This window comes from Arvicanthis niloticus, chromosome 4 (genome assembly GCF_011762505.2).
Source record: "Arvicanthis niloticus isolate mArvNil1 chromosome 4, mArvNil1.pat.X, whole genome shotgun sequence".
In the NCBI taxonomy this organism is placed as follows: Eukaryota; Metazoa; Chordata; class Mammalia; order Rodentia; family Muridae; genus Arvicanthis; species Arvicanthis niloticus.
In genome coordinates this window covers 24857343-24880038 of record NC_047661.1, presented here as the reverse complement: position 1 = coordinate 24880038, position 22696 = coordinate 24857343, and the positions used below count along the sequence as shown (strand labels likewise).

The 22696-nt window shown below is 39.7% G+C and overlaps 1 pseudogene; it reads right to left on the bottom strand.

The window, feature by feature from the left end:
• Positions 1-1832: 1832 nt before the first annotated feature.
• LOC117706832 (large ribosomal subunit protein uL30 pseudogene) lies at positions 1833-2662 on the bottom strand (annotated as a pseudogene).
• Between the last annotated feature and the right edge of the window lie 20034 nt (positions 2663-22696).

The window sequence follows — 22696 nt, the reverse complement described above, 5'->3', positions numbered from 1 at the left end:
TCCCAGGGTCTAAACCTCCAGCCTGAGAACACAAAGGGAGGGACTCATGGCTCCACCTGTATAGGTAATTGAGGGTGGCCTTGTTAGGCATCAGTGGAAGTGGAAGGACATGGTTCCTGAAAGTTTGGATTCCTAGTGTTGAATGCAAGAGCAGGGAGGAGGAATTGGGAGGATGGTGGGAGCACACCCTCATAAAAATAGGAAGACAGGGTGTGGGATAAGGGGTTTGGTGGAAGAATGGAAGAGGAGATAACCGTGAAAGGTAAATATGCAAAATATCCAATTAAAAAAAACAGACAAAGGGTCTGGCAAAAAAAAGATAGTTTACTTATTTTAAATTATTTTCAAAAGTTTCCAGGAGATGCTTATTGGCTAAGATCTTATTTTAAGCTCTTCACAAAAGAATTTAAATCTATGTTCAATATTCTCAAGAGAGATGCGAATCTTAATTTCCTTCAGCAATTAATTGACAAAAGAGGAGTAATTTTACAAAAGTAGAAGAAGCTATCATTAATCGATATATTATATAGATTGATTAATTGTTGGCTGTTTTATAATAGTCCTTTGATAAAAGAAACTATTAATAAATATTTATATTTCTTTAGTGTCTTCATGACTCTCTGAGGGTGGAAGGAGTGGCTTTAAAAACCAAAGAAGGGAAACTGTACCCCCAGAATAAGTCTCCCCCAAATACTCTCCATCTTGCCTTGTTCACTTTTAACTTTCTAAACCTGAAAGCTCATGGCAAGTCTGCCACTTCTGACTGCCTCTGGCATCTCTGAGACCAATAAAATCTATGCCACAGCTATGTGGAAGGACCCTCTTACCCTTAAATGGAATGGCCAGGACCCAGTTCTCATATGGGGCCGAGGATTGACATGCCTGTTTGATACCACAGAAGGCACAGCTAAATGGCAGCCAAAAAGATTAATGAAATAAATGGAACAGGAAGCTCACTGGCATGGCCTTCCGTGTTCCTACCCCCAATGTATTCATTGTGGATCTGACATGCCACCTGGAGAAATCTGCCAAGTATGGTAACATCACGAAGGTGGTGAAGCAGGCATCTGAAGGCCCACTGAAGGGCATCCTGGGCTACACTGAAGACCAGGTTGTCTCCTGCAACTTCAACAGCAACTCCCACTCTTCCACCTTTGATGCTGGGGTTGGCATTGCCCTCAATGACAACTTTGTAAAGCTCATTTCCTGGTATGACAATGAATACGGCTACAGCAACAGGGTCGTGGACCTCATTGCCTCCAAGGAGTAAGAAGCCCTGGACCACCCACCCCAGCACGGACACTGAGAGCAAGAGAGAGGCCCTCCGTTGCTGAGGAGTCCCTGTCCCCATCACTGAGCATCTCCCTCACAATTTCCATCCCAGACCCCATAATAACAGGAGGGGCCTAGGGAGCCCTCCCTACTCTCTTAAATACCATCAATAAAGTTCGCTGCACCCCTGCACCCCCCAAAAGCTTAAAAACCTCCTGTAATTTCAGCTTTAGGGTATCTGATACCATCTCCTGGGTATTATGGATATACATTAAATTTTGCACTAATGCACACTGTTTGAACCTATACCAATGGATTGCAGCATACCTAGTGTCTGTTTGCATGAACATCCTTTTGTGCTTCCTTACACGATTGTATCATGAAGTACAGCTCCATGTGTCCTGTGAGATTTAGCTCATCTTTCAAAACCCATCTCAGAAGTTTGTTTTTCTGTAAAGCCTGTAAAGGGTTATTGTTTGGGCAGCAGGGAAATCGTTGTTTTCAATGATATGCCCACTGAAGGGCCCTCTATACTTTTTTTTTTTTTCAAATTTGCCAAGCTATGACTGTTTATTAACTGAGCAGATTACAAAACTACCACGGGAGACACTTTGGTTCATCCATCTAATAAGCCTGTTTATCTGGTTTTCTATGTTGCCAACATCTCCACCTTCTACAACGTGAGTTGTCTTTTTCTTCATTCCACCTTGTGGAGAAGATAATTCGAAAGGCCACAGGAAGTTATTTGCTTCCTTGAAGTGTTTCCCAACTGTATAGATCTCATGAATTATATGCTCCATGCAGATGATGCCACATTTACCAAGAGATTGAGCAATCAAGGAATTATCTGTCAAGGCAATTGGCTTCTTATTGATTTTGCCGTAGCCTCGCTTGTAGACGAGCTTGTTTACTGACTTCCTGTTTCGGTACCCCCATGCAATGTACCGTCCACAGTCCTCAGCATGTTAATTGAAGCCTTGTTGAGCTTAACAAAGGTGCCATTGAAGATCTGTCAAAGGTGAAGAAGCTGCAATACCTTGCGGACCTTTGGGCTTACTCCATTGGTACCTCGGATTCTGATGACAAACGCCAGTTTTGGTTCTGCAGGCACATAGAAGTTGCCAGCTTTCCTTGCCATCCTGGCCATGCGAATTTCAGTCTGCTACATCTGCCTGGACTCCTTGTGACAGGGCTCTGCCTTCTCATAGATGAGCTTCCTCCTTGCCTTTCACAGTGTATTCAGGGCAAACGTCTTCCTCAGGTGCTTTACCTTCAAGTCTGCGAAATTCCTTTGCTTTTTCTTAAGGGTTTCTGGCACAGCAGGAACCTTTTTCTTAAGGGTTTCTGGCACACCGGCAACCTTCTTTTTCTTCTCTGGAACAGCCTTCATGGTTCCAGCCGGAAAAGGAGAGTGCCCTCTGTGCTTTAATGGATAGCTGTAAAGCCAGCTTCGCAAGAATGGTCCAGAGTAAATTCAATAGGTTAACAACAAAAGAAGGAACAAAAAGGCATGCCTGTAGGCTTAGATTTTTTTAAACCTACTATAATAAGGGTTTTTTTTTTTTTTTTTTTTATAAATGCTTTGAACTCCCAGTCTATCACCCACCAGAGGAAGTAGAAAGGAAAGGTTACCAGGCAAAGGGAGACATAAAGTACATCCCAGTGGTATCTTTTCATTGGACCACTGTTGTTCAGAGTAGGTACTGAGAAAGCAAAGCTTTCTCTTTCCTGCTCATGTAAAGGTAATGTGAAAATGTAGTCGTTCAAGTCAATTATTATTATAGGCCATGGTTTCAGTAACAAAGATGGTAAAGGAAGTCCAGGATATAAAGGACCCACTAGTTGCATTACCTTAGTTACTACTCTTAAATTCATTATCATTCTCCATTTTACTAGTTTGTTTGTTTATTTCCTCCTCCTCCTCCTCCTCCTCCTCCTCCTCCTCCTCCTCCTCCTCCTCCTCCTCCTCCTTCCCCTCCCCCTCCTCCTCTTCTTCTTTACAAAAACAGGACAATTTCATAGGCTGGTGGACTCTTCTATATGTTGAGCCTCCAGCTGCTCTTGTACCAGTTGTTCAAGGGCCTCAATATCTCTTTGATTATGGGCCTCTGCTCTTGCCCTTCAGGTCTGTTTGATAAGCATTTTAGGTGCAAGGCTGTTGGGATGTCATCAGTGCCTCCTTTTATACATTTGGAAACTCAGTCCTGTGATGTTGGGTAGTTGGACAACAGGCACAGCTTGTGGTTGTTCTCCATCATCCACATCAATACTTTCATTTCCCCAGGCGCATCTACCATGTCATCCCTAATTTTCTCATTTACTGTCCCTGGAATTACAGAAATATTAATTTGTGTACTTCATTGTTGTAAAATATTCCATCCCCATAAGTTTATGTTTATGTCAGCCACATAAGATCTCAACTTTCCTGTTTGCCCTTCAGGTCCAAAACAGGAAATTCATTAGACACTTTATCTTATTCATGGTAATTTACCAATGTCTATAAATTGTGTGGAAACCTTCTGAAGTGTTCAATTTGGATTTCAAGACTTTTGGGAAAGTAAACTAACATCAGCTCCTGTATTCATCAAAGTTCTATGTCAATACCATTAATTTGTACCACTAATTTGGGACTCTGACCATAAACCACTGTTTGCCAGAACACACATATTTTCCAATACTCCCCAAATCCCTTGTCTTTCTGCTGGAGTGACCTTGCCCTTGATATAAGGAAACAACAATAGATGAACAATTCTATCCCCTGAATCAATGTGCATCTCCTTTTTCACATATTCCATGAGTTTTATTTCTTCCTTGATAGCCCTATCTACTATACCTAGATGAATAATATATCCTTGAGAAGTTAATCCACTTCTACCCATGATTATTCCCACTGTCTCTGAGGGTTAAGGACCATAAATACCAGTGCTTAACTTATAATATTCAACTTCTAGAGATAATGTAAGATGGGTATCTGTGGCCATCTCCAAAGCTACATTTCCTTTTGTAGCATGTATAAGGTCAGAAATACTCAGTTTTGATTTTATTGCTTGCTTGATACTGTCTGGCTGACCAAAGGAAAGTGGCTCATCATGTTTGCTACTGTAGGGCCTTGAGCTGAAGTCCCTTCAGTTTGTTTCCCTATGGAAAGAGGTTACCTCTTCTGTTTCTTTTGGACTGACAATCTTAGGTCAATGTTTGCCTTTTCCACACAGCCTACAATACCCTGGAAGCTTTTGTGGCTCATAGCAATCAGAACCAGCTTGTTTTCTTCTGTGAATACCATATTCTCATTGACAATAGAGTCAGTGTATCTGCTATTTTGAACTCTGATTCTTCTAGCCTTATAATATTGTTGGAAATGACCAAATTCATCATAATTAAAACATTAGGCATTTTGATCCCTGAAATTTTTAGCTATAGTTTGTCCTATGACATTTATAGTATGCTTCTGAGAACCAATAACATTTGTCTCTCTTATCCAATCATCTATTGGGGTTCCTTTTACTTTCAATGATCTGAATAATCTCTTAATTCAGTATTTGCATTTTTAAATGCCAATATTTTTATCAGTGCCTGTCAGGTTTCAGGGTTTGATATAGCCTATTTACAGCTGAACCCAAAAAATCGGTAAAGATTCTGAAGAGCCCTGTTTTATCTTAGTAAATGAGGTGGATTTTCCCCCAGGATCCTCAATCATATCCCAGGCTCTTAAAGCTGCAAAAATGACATTGTCCAATAATGACATGATCAGATCAGATTTATTCTTGTGAATCAGCCCAACTCCTTTCACAAGCAACTGGTTTTTAGTAACATTTATGTCCCTTGCTAAATTAAATTGTTCTATTTTTGTGGCTTTGTGTTTCCACTACAAAAACCACTGTAATTATTGTCTAGATTCCAGTACAGCTGATATCAATCACTTCCAATAATGGGGGATAACCCAGTGCTGCATAGCCCAAAAATTTAGCAGTTCTTTAACAAATGGAGAATGCAAGCCATACAATACAATAGCTTTTTAAAAATGCTTTAGATCTTGCATTTCTACTGGACACCAAGTCAACTCATTATGAGCATGGCCACCATCATTAGCAGGCATATGCTGCAGAAAGTTTGAGAAGGCTGAAGGTGCCTGTGTAGCCCTAAGCAAGTTCTCTGGTGGTGTACTTGGCAGAACCTCTTGAGTCTATAGCATCTCCTGCTCTTCCTGGCCCCTTGACTCACTGAGGGGCTCTGGGCACCTGGCAGTGAAAGTGTATGGGGCAGGGTGGGGAAGCAGTTCACCTTCCAGCCTAATTGGCTTCCCACTTTCATCATTTGGTAAATTCCCAGTCTCAGACACCAAGCCTGAACCCTGTCATTTTCCTACAAATTGGCTCTTTTCATTTCCCAAGCACTTCTACCTCTATCTGCAAACTCTCTAAGTGCATAGTCAACTCTTCAATCTTTTCTAACACGAGAGACCTATCATATTCCCCCCAATCTTTTTCAAAGTGGTATATATGAAGACTATGAAGGAGCAAGGTGGGAGACAACTCAGCAGCAGCAGCTGCTATTTTGCCAACTTCCTTAGGCAACATCAAAATCTGCCTCTAGTATTTAAAAAACAAAGTTACTTATATGCTTAAACCACATTGGGTGCCACCTGTAGGCTTAGATTTTCCAAAACATAATTTAATGAGGGTCCTTAAATGCTTTCACCTCTCTTCTAGATCATCACTCACCAGTGGTAGTGGAAATGAAAGGTTAATAGGTCAAAGGTAAAAGTGAACTTGTTTAGAAATAGTTCTCTGGGGCAATTCCAAGCTTTGTTGTCAAGATATCAGTGTTTCAGTTTACATGAATCAGCAGCAGTAGCTCATTCTACTCCTAAACACTATTCATGAATAAGCAAGGGTAGTTCCATCCAGAAGAAACCACAAGGCTCTGACAATCAACCTGAGTCTAGAGATGCAAGAAGCTGTGGGAATATCATGAGAAATTCTTTGGTGCATTTCTTTCTACAAAGTCACAACAAATGATGATCAGCAAATCAGGCAAAGTGAACCAATGCCATAGCATCATCAGTGAAGCCCAGCATCAGCAAAGCCCAATAAAGACCAGCAAAGAGTGGCAAGGAAAATCAATGCCACAGCATCATCCACTCTCTGTTGGGTTATACTTATACCCTTTCCAAAGATCAAATCTCCCCTCAAGAATACACTCTAGTACAAAATCACATGTCGACTCTCCAGGGAGCTTCTAGAAAAACACCACATGTCTGCCTCAGCAAAATGTTCTCTCATAAGACAGGTTCTAGAAAAGTATCACATGACACAACTGAGTCTCTAAAGAATCCAGAAATTTCTACTTCACATGCCTGTGAGGAAAGACTCGGTTTTGTAGGGAGGGGAAGAGGTTTTAGGAATGGGAAGAAGACTGAAATGTCTTCAAAAGTCAGCAATTAGAATGCTTTTTATACCTGTAGAAAGTCACTGAAGAAGAAATACAATAAAAAGTAAAGCCAAAGAGTATGTGGCTAAAACAGAGTCGTAGGTGTCTGCTGTTCTCTTCTCTCTCACCCACTGATCTTGTTGGTGACTCCCACACTTTGGCTACTGTGATGAACTGTGTCTAGCACATGTTCAGTGCTCAGGCTCTGCATGAGCTTCAGCAGCTGTCCACTGCCTTTGGTAAATAACAAGGAGAGTGATGCGGAGTCTCATGATGAAAAGCATGCTTGCTTTAATAAAGTCAAATGAAAGTATTCCTGTGTCCTTGCCAAAATGAAGAGATGGGGTGTCAGCTATGGACTACAATTGACCTGCCTCTCATCTCTGAAGGGCTAACTCAATTGAAAGAATATTTGCTCAAAATCACAGTGAGCAGCTGAAGTCCTGAGGGAGTCCCCCTTTCTTGTTTGTGGTCTGTCCCATCACAATGGGGACTTGTATTTCCTAAGCTAATTATCAGTTCAGTTAGATAGGTTTGCATCCTCAGAAGGAAATATAAACCTACCCTAATCGCTGCATTATGAATCCAGATTAGCACAGTCAGATTTTAATCCCTGCTTACGCATTTATACTCAAGCCTGGTGATTTGATAATGTGTACTTAGCTAAACCTGTTTCATGACTGCTGGCTGGAAGAACAAACAATGAACTAAATTCAGCTTGTATTTTAAAAAATTCTCTCTGTGTGATGTAATCATCTCACTGATAAGCTATGACATACAGATCTGAATTACAGTGCTGGACTGAATACCTGAAATTATTCAGTTGGACGGGAGGCCACAGCTTGTGCCAGACCAGCCCCAGAGATGCATAAGGACTCAGCTCTATTTTGCATCCAGGAGAGGTCCCACTAGTATGTGTCAGTTTGAATTTATAATAGAGTGGGTGGATCGGTGAGAGTGTAGATGTGTGTTATGTGTCTACAGATTCTCTAACTCTGTGAGAAATACTAAACAATGATTTTACAGCAACACAAAAGTTGGTGATGCTGTCTCTGAACATCCCTGAGAGTATCAGTTTGTGTGGTCTGCATCTGCCTTGGATGTCTATGAAGTTCATGCCTCCTCTTAAGAAAAACAGAACACATACTATTTGTCTTTTAATATAATTTTACTGTCCTAATTTATATATGTTTTATTTTAGGAATATTTTGAACATAGTTTTTCTTTAATGCATTTACAATAACACCCCAAGTCCTATTAATAAAATTCTTCTCTTAGGTACATTTTTTTTTTAAAATACAGATTGCATGCTGGGGAGATAGTTTATTGGATAAAGTATTTGCCCTGTTGGCATGAGAACCTGAGTATGATTCCCAGATCCCATGTGACAGAGTTGGTCATGGTGGTATATGCTTGTAATCTTGAAACTAGGGATGCATATTCAGGCAGATAGATACCTGGGGTTTGAGGAATGTGAAAGTGAATCTAATGGAGGAAAAAGTGCAATGGAGAGCAAAAAGTCATGGTCTCCTCTGCCTGCTGAAGAAATCTTGATCCAACCATACAGAGATCCAAAGTGGGGTGAGACAAAGCCAAGGACCTCAGCCCAAGGTGATTGCTACTTCTCTGTCTTCATGGAAATCACCCTGGGCAGGGGACTCCCTTCCCTACAGAGTCATGGGCAAGCAAATCAGATTCAACAGGACAGCATGTTAAATTGCCCATTGGGCTCTTGATTACATAATCCCCTTATTGGCTGAAAAGTTGTATATATGTTACTGTGTTGAATAGTAAAAGTTAGACCTAACTTCCTCATGACCTCTATGTTTAGTATAAAACCCAGCATTTTAAGCTATACTAAGTTAGAGTTGAAAATTTACTACAGGTATCTCAGTGAAATAAATTTGAGATAGTTGGAGAATATACAATGTCCTACACTCTGGCACATGGCAGTTTTTCATTTATTTCTATTCAATCAAATAATACTAGCACTTCTAACTTCAGAAGATTTTTTTAAATTTAGGACAAAATAAATCCATGGTAGTTTTCTTTTTCCTTTGCAACTCATTCTAATGATTTTTTTTGTTTTGTTTATGTTCCATCATTCCCAAGAAACACGACCATCCCTGGCTTTTGAGTTGAACACCATGGCCCTCCCATAACCCACCAGCAGCTGACAGTGGATATTGTCTTGCTCCTCAGAGCTGTTCCTGAATGTGCTTGTTCACACTGCCTGCTGAGGATGAAGGGAATGCAGAGAAATATTTACTCTCCCTGACAAACTGGAGACAGAGGTTTGGGCTGGGATTTACTCCACACCAATTTCTTCAAATATAAAACTACCCTGAGTGCTGATTGGTTGGCAAGACAGACTTTTGGTAATGAGATACTAAGTACTAGATGATGAGGGGTTTTCAGCCAATCAGAAGACAGGACTCCAACAATACTTGCTCTGTGTTTTGCACATAATTTAAAAGCTTTCAGTAACTTCCGCTGCTGAGCAGGATTAAATTCTTGAAATGCAGTAGTTTGTTATATAAAAACAGACAAGTTTAGCTGGCTGGGCCTCACAGTGCTGCCACCAATTATGATTCAGAAAATCACCTATCCCTACTTGTCTGATAGGAAACATCTTGATGGGGAGGTCATTATGTTGTCACGCTGACTGAGAAGTGGGGCTCTAGGCAGCTTTTGCTCATCCTTGCCTGATCACCTGATCAGGAAGAGCAGCAGATCAATTTCTGATTTTTGTGATACTGTTGCTTGCCAGCTGAGAAGACTCACCTGCAAACCATTAGTTCACCTTTTCAAGACTTAGTGGCACATTTCAGTGGCTCTCTGATTTCAACAACAAATAGAAGCTCTCTTAGCTCAAGATGCAAAGGGAAGGGCCATGGGCAAGGCAGGGGTGGGGCTTCACAGGAGATGAAGAGAGGTCTTGGCTCCCAGGTAAATTAAAGCATCACTCAAATATTTCAACACTGACCTGTGACTTAGATTTAAAGAATTTGCTCCACTGTCAACATATTGGAAGGTTTATCTCTTCAGCAGATTCTCCCTAAGAAAATTATCTCAGCCTCTAATAATTTAAATATAAATATTTGCATTAATTGTCTGTATTTTTAACTTATCTGGGAACCAAATGTCCCCAGTTATTTTTTATTCCAATTTATAAGATTACATTAAAGTGGATAATATTTTAACCTTAAGATTATGAACTTAGAGTAAATGTAGACTTTTACCTATTAAAGGGTTCATCAAATTTAATCACACTCACAACATAATTTTTTATGTTTTTAAGTGTTTGATTAAAAGATTTGGGAAGATTATATAGTTTATCTATATTGTTCATAAGTTGATATATTTGCATAATTTTCATATCTCTACATACATATATTATACAGACACATATATATGCATATACAAAATATAATTTACAGTAATTACATGAAGTTAACTACAGGCTTGCTTGCACGCTCAATTCAGACTGAAATGGAGTCTCTGAGAGTTTCGACTGGAACATATTTTTCTGCCTGTATGGGTGGCGTAGTGAATGGTGTCCCACTAATGATATATCACGTGTCATTAAATTCAATTAACATTAGTGAAACTCTCCTAAGAACTCAGATAAGTTACATTAATTATTTAGTTTCCTATAGCTTTGTGAGTTGGGAAGTATTACTTTTCTGAGTAAGGATATGAGAGAGGCAGCAGGCAGAGCACATGGCTGCTAGACTGGACAAACAGCAGAAATACTGGGGAAGACAAAGTCCACTCAAAGGGTAGTTACTCCTCCCATCTCATTAACTTGCCTTAAGGTGAACTGGCCTTCTCTTATGGAGACTCAGCTACATTTCTGAATACAGCCTGATCAGTCACAGTTCAGCTTAGAGAGCTGATGAATGTAGTGTATTTTGGCAGTGGGGTGTGGGTGGCAAGATGTCACACTATGTAGCTTAAGTGATCAGGTTTGTCAGAAAGTGCCATTAACTGCTGAGTAAAAATTTCAGGTCTTTTAATGGCTTTTAAATACTTTAACCCTCAAGTTACTCCCAAAGCATCACTGGAAGGGCAGAGTTAGATAAGCATGTGGTATGTACAGGATTGAGTCTCCTTACATTTAATAATTAACGTTGCTCTGAAAGGCAATGGGGTGGTGGTTATCACCATCGTCCTTGTCGTCATAGTCATCATAATTGTCATCCCCTTCCTCTTCCTTCTCCTCCTCCTCTTTTTCCTCCTCCTTCTTCTTCTTGGACTGCCCTGTGTTTCTCTTCTTCCCTTCTATAGAACTCACAATTTTGAAGACTGAATACTCTGGAACTATCTAAATCCAAACACTAAAGTCAGCTGAAGTGGACAGGTCAGTATACTTCTCCACAGTATCCCTGGCTTCTGGCTTCTCAGTTATCTCTTAAAGCTATTGTAGATATCACAGTGACAACTCCATGAACAACCAACCAAACAGGGTAGGTGCATGGAAAGCATCACACATGTCAACTGCTCCTGCTTCCTCACAGCTGTGAGAGCACAGAGTGTGCTAGCTGACCTTCAAGACCACCCTAGTGCAAAAGGAAAGAATGTTAAAGAAGCATTTGGACCAAAACCTGGTTTTTCTAAACTTGGTCTTTTAGAATATCTAAGCAAATCCTCTCACGATGTCTGTCTGGAAAAGCAGGCCAGGATTTGAGATTGGTAGAACCCTGACAAGTACTTATAACCAATAATTCTCTTAAATGTAGATTTTTTTAAAAAAAATTCCACCTGTACAAACTGATTTAAAGTAAGATGAAAATAAGATTCATACACTGGAATCTAGAGTATAAATGGAAATATTATTAGCATTCTATACATTAATGGATATAGTCATTTTTTAAGGGTACAGAATCTTAGCTCTAGGTAAGGGAAGTATCATACTGTAACCCAGTGGCAATGGTTTATAAACTCCCTTGCCTTGCATTTTCTGTAATTTTTATTAAAATATCACAATTTTCAGTAGAAGAATGAAATACATTCTTTAAAAAAATAGGTTTATACTATTTAGTTTTATTTGCTGCACTTTAGTTGATACTTTTCATCCAAAGGAATTCTAATAGTGCCTTTACTTACTTATTTTTTGAGTTTCCATATTTTTTTTAATGTATTTTGATCACTGACCTCCAAGATTTTCCTATTAGGTAAAGCCCTTGCTTAAATGGGCCCATCACACAATTCAATTAACTTATTGTTTCATTTGTTGTTGTTGTTTTTTTTTAACATTCATAATGTCTCAAGCTTCTGAGCCTCTTTAGGGAATGGCACCAAACAACTTGAGTAAGCCAGGCGTGAAATTAGAAACTAATGTGAATAGAATTGGAAAGTCTATTTTCGTTAATGGAATTTCTAGCCATAGCTTAACACATGAAAACAATGTTAAGTTACATTAAGAAATCATAGTGCTACAGTGTGCAGGAGTCAAACAGCAGCATGAGGAGGTCTCGTGGAGAGGACGCAACTTTCTGACAGTGGCTGGGTGAGGCTAGACTTAACCTCTCCCTAGAAACACTTTTTTGCTCTTTTCACTTTCCCCACAGAATTTTCAGATGGGTTAAGAGGTAGACATCACCTTACACTCTATCTTCTGTTCAAATAAGCATCTCTCTTCTATTTGGATTCCCAAACTTGCCCTTACAAGAACTATAGACAGTTGACATAGTGCTCTCCATGCAAAATGGATATTCTAGAACAATACCCAAATACATTTCTTATGGACTTAGCTATATCTATCCAGTGCTGCCTGAATCAGATAAATGCACCCATCTCATTTCCCAGTTGATTGATCTAAGGAACATAATAGAATTGAATAGGAAAGAGGAGTGATCTTTATATTTCCAACTTTTCTCTTTAGGTGGCCATGGACCCTTAGCTAGTAAGTGTTAACTCTATAGACTGTGTGTTAGCATGCTCAAGAGAATTTTTAGCATGTAGAATCAGCAATAGCTTCAGGATCCCAGTGCCCTTAGAGATGATATTTATTTTGCTACAACGACAATGCTGGTGTTATGAAATGCTGTATTTTTCAGTCTCTGATTTTAGAACTAAGGTTCTATTTCTTCTGAATAAGTTGCAGTACCTTAATGGTCTTTTTGGTGGCTGCAGACAGCTACATGTGGTTGTATTTTAATAAACAGAGTTAACATTAAAATCTGCAGTTATAATTTCTAAGCTGTCTTGGGTTGACCTATTTTCTGTGATACGGCTTAGGTCCTACTTAGATCTGTTTACTGATTCTGTTACACGCGAGTGCTCCTTTCCTTTCCTTTCCTTTCCTTTCCTTTCCTTTCCTTTCCTTTCCTTTCCTTTCCTTTCCTTTCCTTTCCTTTCCTTTCCTTAACTGAGTAATTATTAATAATACATGTAGACTATAAGTTTTCTATAAAATCATAAAACATTTATTCTTCAGTCTAATGAAATTTATTATTTAGAATATTTTGCATATTGGAAGATAAAGTTTATATTGCCTTGTTATGGTTCAAACTGAAAACTTTCAGTTTCTCAAGATGTGGTAAAGAAGAGTGTGCTTTTGAATGGAATGTGAAGGCAATGAGACTGGGTGGGAGATAAATCATGAGTTCTCTTCTTTGCTACTGATTTAGACTCTTGTTTTATATAAAACTCTCCTTATAATAACTCTCTCATGAATTTAACTGAAGACAAGACAGAAAGAGTATCAGGGTACCATCAAGTTTTGTCTCCTAAAGAGCTGCTTTATAAACGAGAAAATGACTTCAGTTTTAGCCACTGATATGTAGCAGACACAGTGAAATCTATTCCAATCAAATGCATCAATGTTCGACTTCAAAGAAGTATCTTAACTTTCTATGCCCACCTCAGAAGACATCTTAGGTCTTCACAGTTGCAGGCTCTGCAGTGGTCCAATTTGCTACCTGGTGTTAAGGTTTCTCTCCTCCTGAAGTTAAAGGGTGTGACATATTTTGACTGGAGGGAGCATATTCTATGAAAAAACCCACATCTTTTCCTATCACTGGAGCTGAGGAGAGTGACAGGAGACATTTTCAACAAATGTCTCAAAAATATGCCACCAGGAAAAGCTGACCAAGCACATAATAGTTTACTCTGACAGAAACTATGGAAGTTTTAAGAAGCATGGAATGTAGAATAAGTGTTCAGGCAAGGTTAGAAGGCAGCCATTGTACAGTGCCCTTTGACTTGATTCTACTGTGAACTGACTTGATTCTACTGTGAACTCACATACTCAAATCATCTGAAGGAAGGTGACAGTATTGCTCAGAATAGTGGAGAGATTCAAGAAAAGTGCTAATCATCTAGGGCTACAGGTAACGTGGAGAGTTTAACTAAACGGTTGCTTATCTGGAAGGTGGTTGTGGCTGGGATTAACAATGGGTTAGGGACTCTTGGTGCAATGTGAGATGAACTACAGCCAAATTCATTCAAGGATTAAATTTGCCAAGCTGATTGCAGGATCTGACAGACTCATACATGGATGACACTGTGATCTATTCCTGTAGGCTTATCTTTCTTTTATTGTACAGTGGGGATCTAAAGGCATGAAGATCATTTCAGAAACCTTCCAGGACAACCAATATTTAGGATACTTATTATTTCTTAAATCTTATCTTGATTTTCTACACAGCATCTCCTATTAGTTTTTAAATTTATTACTGGGTGAAAGTAATAATTGTCATGGTCCAAAAAGATTTGCACATAAAATTGCCTGAACTCTTCTAGTACACTGTAAGAAGAGTAAAGTTAACCACTTCAAAGATTAAAAGAATTCACTGCTACACATTTTAGTGTGCGGTAATGACTTTTCACTGTGAGTTTTTGTGTGTCATTTTTATCTGAGGTCTCTGCCTGTATTGAGTCAATTTTATTATCGTTAATGGGACTCTCAATCTTTTGGCAGTATCTAGAAGCCTCAGGGAGAGCGGCCAACCAGCAATGAGAGCAAAGGCAGAAACAGGAGTTGGTGGGGAGGGTGGAGGGAAAGGAGACCAGAAGTTCAGCCAAACAGCCAGCCAGAGGGACTAGGCTAGCTCTAGAGGTCAGGCATCAGTCAGCCAACATTTGATAAACAAGTGAACTCAGCTACTGAGCCTCAGTCGGCTTCATTTTGTGGAGTTCCATCTTGGGAGGGAGGGGACCTGACTATTCCTTAAGCTCTGGAGGACCTTCCAACAAACTCACTGTGTTCTGGAGCCAAGTTCTGAAGAACATTACGCAGGGGACCAAAAGAAATGATGTTTTCATCAGTACTGGGAGGATAGAAAGAAAAAGTTCAAAGATTGTTCCATCTTTGCCAAGAATCCAGATCAATAATGGTGCACTGGACTCTAAGTACCATGGGACTGGACGTATATTTAGCAGTTTCTTTACTGTTGTGTTTTTTTATTTCTATTTATCTGTTTTAAATTTGTTTTACATTTACATATTCTTTGGACGATACTGCAAAGAATTCCCATATTCTCTTCATAAAAAACTCCCAGATTCTAGAGTCTTCCATGGTTAACAGAATGCTGCATTTGTTCTTTCTGACTTCTTTCTCTCTTCCACAAATAATTATTTCTGTCCTAAATTTCCATTATCTAGTTATCTCATTAATGTTTAACAGTGATATACATATTACTCAAACCTCAGACTGTTTAAATTTCTCCAACTGATCTTACAAATATCTCTCTCTCTCTCTCTCTCTCTCTCTCTCTCTCTCTTTCTTTCTTTCTTTCTTTCTTTCACTTTTGTTCAGGATCCCATTTACCCATCCATGTACCTTATCTTTCATGTCTCATTGATAGTTTTTGAATTGTTCCTCAATCTGTCCCTACTACACATGCTTATGAGGTTCTGGAAACATCCATTTTCCTTCAGTGCTATCTCTAACTGATACATCCACATAACAAACTTAAGCCAAACATTCTTGTCCAGGATCTCACTGAAGTGAGATGGGGTAAGCCGATCTCTGTAACTCCAGCCTTATGTCTTCACAGAAGTTGATAATCTCTCTAGCCTAGTCTGTTCCTCAGTTGGACTCATTGCTAAATCATTACACAATACAATTGGAAATAATAAGCTATATTTTCCAAATGACTGGTAAGCCATTTGGCTTTGACCCTATATTTTATCTTTCACTAATATTGTAATTACATCATGGAGTCATTTGCACTGCAGAAAATGCACAAGAGGAGAAATTAGGTCTTACAAGTACAGGAGAAAATAACAGAAAGGTAATAATTTGGAATTGAACATTATGAAGGATGATAAAAATGAGTTAACAGAGTAAAATAAAGGGAGAAACTGAAGCATATATCATGGGACTCATAAAGGGAAAGACAGTAGAGCCAAGAGAATTCCAGAATCTAAGAATGTGGGAAATGAGGGGTTAGAAGGATATCCACTGAGTTAAGAGTCATAGAGATATCTGAAGCTGAGACACTACCCCCAAATCAGCAAAATGCTGTGATTGTACGTTCATATGCAACAAAGAAGAATGGCTTTTAAGTACCATGTGGAAATTTACTCAGAGACAGACATGACACTGGTGTCAATCAAAAGGAATGGAGAAGTTCGTATCGTATAAAGGCTGTTACTCTCATGACCTGTAGCTGGCCTTCTCTGCTTTGCACATTTTATAATTGGCTTTGCACACTCAGATCTCCCCTCAGACCCAGATTCATATTTAATGGAAATGTTAATTGAAAATATTATATGGGAAAAATGTAAGTTTGGGAAAGAAAATGCTCCCACATTTAAAAAAATGTTATTTTTATGTCTCAATGAAATGAAATATTTTTCTGTTAGCAAAGTAGTTATGGTCTTTCTCCCAGTATTATTGAATTTGCTTTTATTGTTTTTATTTTCTGAAGGAAATCTAACTATTTGTGGCTGTGGTAGTTGGATTACTACAGTTCTGAAGCCATATCTTTACTTAACGTGTATTGTCATGTGACCATGTTGTCTGGTATCTGTGCCTCCCTTCTCTATCATAACAGTGTGTGTGCTCACAGCATTACGTCACCACTAGAAATAACAAGTGCAAAGAACAGCTCCTAAGTCAGAGAGGGAGGCTTTACAAGGTTTCTAAAGAAGCCAGAACAAAGTTTCGAGTAGCAAGTTATATGATTTCCAAATTATCTTCAAACATAAATCTATCAAAACCTTCAAAACCATGTAGCTTTTATATAAACAGAACACATGGCTCATGGACCAGAAGAATTCAGAGACAAATGAGCAATAATTAGTTCATTGATAATTGACAAAGGTCCAAGAACACAGAAAGGTATAAGAACATTTCTGCCAATCAGCGCTGCAGACACAAGGCGGATATCCATATGAATACAAGTACAGCTTGAGCTTCACTCTCCACTATTCACAAGGAAATCATCTAAAAATTATCTACAAAACATGAGACTTGAAGTTATAAATGTTCCAGAGGATAACACACAGAGAAGGCTTTGTGAGAATGATTTTGGCAATGGTTAAGTTTTAATATAACCCTAAAGTATAGTTAATATAGCTAAAATAGAAAAGTGGGATTGTATTATAAACAAACAAACAAAAAGAAATGAAATGAAAACTCTCCACCAATCAAAAGGACCATGATGATAAGGTGATCTATAGAGCTGGACCAAATATCTACGTACCGTATTTGATAAAAAGTTAATATCCAAAATAAATGAGAAACTTGGTTCAACAGTATAAAATTAGATGATGGAATTTTAAAATGATCAAATAACTTTGTAAAGGAAGTTATATAGGGAGGACCAACAGGTGTTTAAAAAAATATCCAGGAACATGAATGGCCTTTAAAATCAAACTGCAATGTGTTGTCCCTCAAAATTGTGAAGATGGGTTTTAGTAGGAGGAAAGAGAAACAACTGTCAAGTATGTGCTGGGAAGAGAATCATCCCGTACTATTCCAGAGAGTGAGATTAAGAAGAGTCGCTGCAGCCAGCGCTCCAGGAAGTCCTCATAAAGTTAAACATAGAACCACTGCAGGACCTAGTAACCTTACCTTTGTTATACTCAAATAGAATGAAATGAAGGTCTCAGAAATTTGTACACATACACTCACCACAAAATCCTTCAGCGTGAGAAAGATGTGGACTCAACCTAAATGTTCAATGGGGAAAGAAACTGTAGGATACACCATAATGGGGGAGGGGAAGGAAGAGAGAATTAATAGTATTAAACCGCAAAATGACAGATCTCCCATACTTTTTAACAAGATGAATGAGCCAAAGCAACATTGTTTTATGTGATTCAAAACCAAGCACAGGAATAGCAACAAGAGAAGGCTGTGGAGGTCTTTCTTGTGTGTAGAATCCAAAGCAGAATGGAAGCAGTGAAGAGCTGGAGGGTGCAGCATGCTGACTGCAGTTACAGCACTTTCCAGCTTTGAAATTTGCACAGAGAATAGGTTTGGGATGCTTGTAACCATGTAAGAGGATGGAAGTGGTAATGGGTTCTGCTGAAGCCATTCATTTAATACACATATGTCAAAACTTCATCTACACTATAAAGATGTGCATTTTTGTTCAGTCGTACCTGTGTGTAAAACTGGGACTATAACTAAGTAAATATGTGGGTTAGCAATAGTGCATAGCACCGAAGGTTGAGGACCCAGCAAACCAGAAAGCCCAATCTTAGAAGAAACATATGAATCACTAAGCTTATGTGGTAAACAGTATAGATGAGAAGGTGGGGGGTGGGTCGGAAGGAAGGAGAGAGGGAGGAAAGAAGAGTCAGGCAGAGAGAGAGAGAGAGGGAGGGAGGGAGGGAGAGAGAGAGAGAGAGAGAGAGAGAGAGAGAGAGAGAGAGAGAGAGAGAGAGAGGTGGGGGGAGCAAAGGTGAAAAGAAAATATATACTACACTTTTGCCAAAAGGCAAATGACAACCATCTAGAAGAGCCATCAAGACTGGCCATAATGTCAATCTCACCTCTCTGAGCTATTTTTTTTTTTCAGCCACAGCCCTTTAAATCACTACTGTTTGTGTAGCTCTCTGATATTTGGAACATTAAAACCATGCCGCAGTTTTTCTAGTTACTCTTGGCAGGAGCTACTTTGTAACACACTATTCAGTTACTGAATGGATTGCTGTCTTTTGGATGTTTATTAGCCTCAAAGGGCTGTGGTGAAGGAAAGACATGGCTCTCAGGGTGGCCTAGTGGGAGGTCTTTCAGTTATTGGCCCTGTGTCCTCTCATGTGACTGTAGGACTCTGGTGTCATCATCTCACTTCAGGGTTATGATGTGTTCTTTGTTGCCAGTCACATCCTCAAGCTGTAACATGCTGTCTTTGATAGACACCCAACGCAATGGGGCTAATTGATGTTGCACAGGAACTTCCAGAATTATGAGCTAAAATAAACCTTTTCTCTTAATAAATTTATAGCTTCTTGAATTTTGTTATAGTAGTTCAAAGATGAACCATAGAGTGGTCATTACTTTACAGTAAAAAATAATTTGCATTAACAATTTAAAAACAGAAACACAGAGCATCTTCCTTAATTGACACAAGCCTTCTTTATAATGTCAGCACTATTTGGAACTGGGAAGCTCTAAATTTCCAAGTTATAGAAAAATTTGAATTAAACTCTAACCAGTCTGAATATTTTTCAGCATCCAGCTAATGGTGCGTCTGAAATATTGTTGGTGCAGTGTGATAGCTCCTTAATAATGTAATATTCAATATTGTATCTTGTATGAAGTAGTCATTTTTTAAATGTCCCTCATAAGGTTAGCTGGTTTTCCATTTGAGATCCAAAGGCTTATTTCTTTCTTAAAAAATTTGTTTTGTTTTTATCATATGTGTATGGGTGTCTGCCTAGATGTATTTATTTGTACCTCATGCATACCTGATGACCATGGAAGCCAGAAGAGTCCATTGGATCTCCTGAAACTGGACTTTGAGCCAATATGTGGGTGCTGGGAACTGAATTTGGGTCCTCTAGAAGATCAACCAGTGTTCTTCACCACTGTGATAGCTAGTCTTGTTTTTCAAGATGACTACATCTGGAATTATGTGTACCCCTGTGGTTGGGTACACCTGTGCGTGACTTTTTCCTCTTAATTAAATCTTTTGGAGTGGGAAGACCCACTTCAAATGCAGATCTTGTGAGTTGGAAAGATTCATTTTAGTCTGGGTCATACCTTCTGCTGGCAGCCTGTACAAAGGACATGGAAAAGAAAGTTTGGTCCCTTTCCTACTTGCTCTTGCTGGGAAGTCCATCCTTTGGTTGGTGTTAGGGTTCTAGCTTACCTCTTTGGGATTCTGGCATGTAGTGAAGACCAACTGAGACACAACTACAGGATTCTTGGACATTCAGTTGGTAAACAGCCCTTGGTGGACTAGCTGGACCACAGCCTGGACACCATTCTGAAAAATTCCTCTCTATACACATTCATTCTAGCAGGTCTGTTCTTCTAGGCAACCCTGACTAATGTTACCACTGAGCCATGTCCTTAAGCCTCAAAAGGTTACTTCAAATAATACTTTAAGCACCCCAATTCTCAGAAAACTGAAGCCAGTTAATTAAGACATGGAACAAGTCCACAATATTATAATATGTACCAGAATCTTCAGCAATTACATGTATAAAATGAAGTCCCAAGGAGAAACATGAATAAAATAATCTTTTTTTAGAAGAGCATTTTTTTTGCCTCATGAGCTTTAGAAATGTAAAGTTCCCATGTTAAAAGATGTTATAATATACTGCTTTGTGTTGAAAGAACAGTTTGAGTTTCCCAAGATACCTTTAAAGTTTTTAAATGCTGAAACCAATAGATGGGATAGGAGACAAACACATCACAGAGTATAGAGGCAGAAGCTGACAGTGGAAGGTCTACATAACATGATGTGATGTGGGACTTTGCCACACTGACACCCAGGGTCCTGGGGACATTGAGATGGTTGCACCAGAGCAAGGTCAGTTACACATTGTGTACTGTGAATCCCACTCTGCTGAGATTTAAGATCCCAGAGTGACTTCATCGAGTTCAGAGTTAGAAAAGGAACAGGGGCTCTTGTATAGGCCAACAATGATCTAAGCAGAGACTATGCTGTGCTTCTAAGTAAGCTAGTTATGTCTAAAAGTTGGCTACAGACAATTTCACAGGATTCTGCTCACAGTGCAGTGTGGTGAAATTCAATTGTAACTGACTTGGAAATGCAGAAAGATGAATGCTCACGAATGGCTGGTTGAAGAAGAAAACCAGGAATGACTCAACCAAGAGAGGAAAGGCAAGGACATCATGTGCCCTCATAGCTTCAGGCAGACCATGAAACCTAAGAGTTATATGCTGCTGACCAATGGATTGGTTCTCAACTGAGTGAGGTCTGCTCAGTTGTATCCTGTGCATGAAGGACCGTTTACATTAGGGACAGGAGGCCTGGTGTTCTCCTGAGGCAGGAAGTGGATAGGTGCAGAAGTCACAGCTCTTCCCAGGTGCAGCAAAAAATTACATAAAGTTCTCCTTTGATTTTGTTTACTTGTCCTAGCTGAAGTGCTGAAGGAAATGCTGATTTTTCACTAATTTATACCATAACACTGTATTTCACAATTTGGTTGCTTGGAATCTACGTATGATTAGATTGTAATTCTGGTGTTAAAACAAAAGGATTCACTTACCCATGTGTGTTGATTTGCATATGCTTGGTCTAGGAGGTGACACTATGAGGAGGTGTAGCCTTGTTGGAATAGAGGTGGACTTGCTGGAGGAAATGTGTCACTGTGGGGAGTGGGCTTGGAGACCCTCCTCTTAGCTGCCTGGAAACAGTCTGCTCCTGGCTTCCTTTGGGTGAAGATGAAGAACTCTCAGCGCCTCCAGCACCATGCCTATCTGGAGGCTGCAGTGCTTTCTGCCTTGATGGTAATGGACTGAATCTCAGAAGCTATAAGCCAGTCCTCATTAAATGTTGTGGTTATAATAGTTACAAATGTTGTCATGGTCTCTCTTCAAAGCAATGGAAACTCTAAGACACCATGCATCCATGGCATCTGTCCATCTGTATTTTCAATTATTAATTGAGCTGTTTTCTTCTTTTTAAATTTAATATGCAGATTGCCTTGTCCACTGAAAATGATGACGTTCAAAGAATACTTTTGAATCTGAGCAAAGAACACTGCCTGCTCCCCAACTACCCCTAGCATTCTTCTACACTGGGGCATCAAACGTTCACAGGATCAAGGGCCTCCCCTCCCAGTGATGCCAGATAAGGCCCCTTCAGCTCCTTCTGTTCTTCTCATAACTCCTCCATTGGGGTCCCTGTGCTCAGTCAGATGGTTGGCTGTGAACATCCGCATCTGTATTGGTCAGGATCTACCAAAGCCTCTCAGGAGACAGCTTTATCAAGCTCCTGACAGCAAGCACTTCTTGGCATCCACAATAGTGTCTGGGTTTGCTGTCTGCATGTGGGATGGATCCCCAAGTGGAGCAGTCTCTGGATGGCCTTTCCTTCAGTCTGTGCTCTACTCTTTGTCCCAGTATTTCCTTTAGACAGGAGCAATTTTGGGATAAAATTTTGGAGGTGAGTGGGCAGCCCCATCACTCAACTGGGGGCTGTGACTAACCTTTGGATCTGGTCTCCACAGGTTCTCCCTCCTCCCCATGGGGTCTTGGAGGCTCTTACTTTCCTGGCATCTGGGACTTTCTGGTTGCTATCTCCAGTTCCCCACCCCCCATGGCTACATACCTCTGTTACATTTCCTGACCCTCTGTACATCTCTATCTCCTCCCATACCTGATTCTGCCCCCTTTCCCCCTCCCCCTCATCTCTTCCTCCCAAGTCCCTCCCACCCTCTACTTCCCTTGATTATTTTGTTCCCCCTTTAAAGTAGGACTGAAGCATCTCCTCTTTTGTCTTCCTTCCTCTTGAGCTTCATGTGGTCTGTGAGTTGTATTGTGGGTATTCCATGCTCTTTGCCTAGTAGCTACTTCTCAGTGAGTACATACCATGTGTGTTCTTTTGTGACAGTT